Source organism: Glycine max, chromosome 19 (assembly GCF_000004515.6).
Source record: "Glycine max cultivar Williams 82 chromosome 19, Glycine_max_v4.0, whole genome shotgun sequence".
Lineage (NCBI taxonomy): Eukaryota > Viridiplantae > Streptophyta > Magnoliopsida > Fabales > Fabaceae > Glycine > Glycine max.
Genome location: NC_038255.2, coordinates 14,171,349 through 14,173,744, shown reverse-complemented (window position 1 = coordinate 14,173,744; position 2,396 = coordinate 14,171,349). Strand labels below are relative to the sequence as shown.

Below are 2,396 nucleotides of genomic sequence, written 5' to 3'. Positions count from 1 at the left end.
CAACAGAGGTATGTTTACCTCTACTTTTCTAAACGTTTCCAAGATCTCTTTCTCTGCCTCTTCCATTTTTTTGTTGGAAACTGCTCTTGGAGGGAATGGAAGAGGGGGAATGTGCTGCTTCTGCAAATCAGAATTACCTGTGGAAGAAGATTCACCTGCACAGAAATTGTTAGGTAGATTTTTGTCATCACCTTTTTCTGGAATAGAGTGAAGTTTGGCAGGTTCATTTCCAGATAAGGAAGGTGCTACGGGTTGAGGTCCTTGACACTGCTTTCCCGACCTCAATGAAATGGCACTGACATTTTTGGGGTTTTGGACAGCTTGAGAAGGCAGCTTGTCAGAATTCTGGGACTGTTGTTGATTCAATTGAGTAGCTAATTGTCCCATCTGATTGGTTAAGCTCTGAATGGAGGCTCTGGTCTCTTGCTGAAACTGCATGTTCTGCATAGTCATTTGCCTCACAAGTTCTTCGAGGGAAGGTTGTGGAGGGGCCTCAACTGTTGGTTGTTTCTGGGGTTGTTGCTGTTGTTGGATTGGTGGAGGAATGTATGGTCTGCTTGGGCCAGCAGCATTTTGGAAGGAAGGAGCAGGCTGCTGTTATTGTTGCTGAGGGCTGGACCATCTAAGGTTAGGGTGATTCCTCCATCCAAGGTTGTATCTGTTGCTGGAAAGGTCATAATTGCTCTGCTGTGGTTGATTTTGCTGCTGAGGTTAAGGAGGTCTATTGTAAATATTTGCAGCATAAGCTTCAGGCTGCTCAATTGCTCCAGGTTGCTGCATGGGAGGGCAAAGGTCTGTATGGTGGTCAGCAGAGGAGCACAAACCACAAACTCTTGCGACAGGTACAGATTTCTGATTCAAGGCCAGCTGGGTTACCAAGTTGACCAACGCATCCAGTTTGCCTTCAAGCTTCTTAGTTTCAGATCATGCAGATGGGTTTGTAGCTACCTCATGCACTCCTCTAATGACTATGGCATCATTTCTGGCGCTTAACTGCTGGGAGTTGGAGGCCATCTTCTCAATTAAATTTCTGGCTTCAGCAGGAGTCATGTCTCCAAGGGCTCCACCACTGGCAGCATCTATCATACTTCTCTCGATATTACTGAGTCCTTCATAAAAATATTGGAGAAGAAGCTGTTCTGAAATCTGATGGTGGGGCAACTGGCACATAGTTTCTTAAATCTCTCCCAGTACTCATACAGGCTCTCTCCACTGAGTTGTCTAATACCTGAGATATCCTTCCTGATGGCTGTGGTCCTGGAAGCAGGGAAAATTTTTTCTAAGAATACTCTCTTAAGGTCATCCCAGCTCGTGATGGACCTTGGAGCAAGGTAATACAGCCAGTCCTTTGCCACTCCCTCTAATGAATGAGGAAAAGCCTTCAGAAATATGTGATCCTCTTGGACATCTAGGGGTTTCATGGTGGAGCAGACAATGTGAAATTCTTTCAAATGTTTGTGCGGGTCTTCACCTGCAAGGCCATGAAACTATGGAAGCAAATGAATCAGTCCAGTCTTAAGAACATATGGGACATCCTCATCAGGGTATTGGATGCACAAGCTTTCATAGGTGAAATCAGGTGCAGCCATTTCCCTTAGAGTCCTCTCACGAGGTGGAGGTTGTTCCATGTTCTCAGAATGTGCAAAATCAGAATGCTCAGAATCAGAATGCTCAAAATTATAATGCTCAAGATCAGGATGTTCAAAATCACCAATAACAGAATGCACAGATTCACAAGTTATGGAATGCTCAGAATGATCAAAAGGTATAAAATGATGCCTAACTAATCTATGAAATGTCCTATCTATCTCAGGATCAAAGGGTTATAAGTCAGATGGATTGCCTCTAGTCATACACTACATTCAGCATGCACACAACTAGTTGCCTTGTCATGTAAATAAAGGTGTAGGTTTGAACTACAGCTACCCTCAAATGATATCCAAATGACTTGAAATTTTGTGAACAACCTTATAAAATGATGAGAAGATAGCACAAAAAATTTCAGACAAAAATTCAAAGTCTAACTATGAAAGCTAAAATTGGTAGGTTAAGAAAAATAAGTGAATAAAACTTGAAAAATAAAAAACTTTTGACAGAATCGCTTTTTTTGGACGATGGAGACCTCATCCGGCCTACAACAGGCTGCCACGGCGTAGGAAATTTTTTTCTACCCCAAATGCATATATAATAATTGCGATTCTGATAGCCGGAGGAAAAGTTATGGCCGTTTGAAGTTTTGACAAACACAAAATTTGCTAGTTTTTTGGAACTTTCAAATCTGACCAAACTAAAGGCTCTAGCTATTTTTCCCACAAAATATGGATTAAAAGAAGTTACCACAAAAAAATTCAGCCAAAAATAACAACCCTAGCTACTAAAACAAAAAATCCCAATTA

At 41.8% G+C, this 2,396-nt stretch overlaps 1 non-coding gene across 1 annotated transcript; it reads left to right on the top strand.

Moving 5' to 3' along the window:
- The first annotated feature begins 1,144 nt into the window (after positions 1-1,144).
- LOC113000582 (small nucleolar RNA R71) lies at positions 1,145-1,250 on the top strand. The gene has a single exon (XR_003265915.1). It is a non-coding gene; the product is annotated as a small nucleolar RNA R71 (small nucleolar RNA).
- The last annotated feature ends 1,146 nt before the right edge of the window (positions 1,251-2,396 follow it).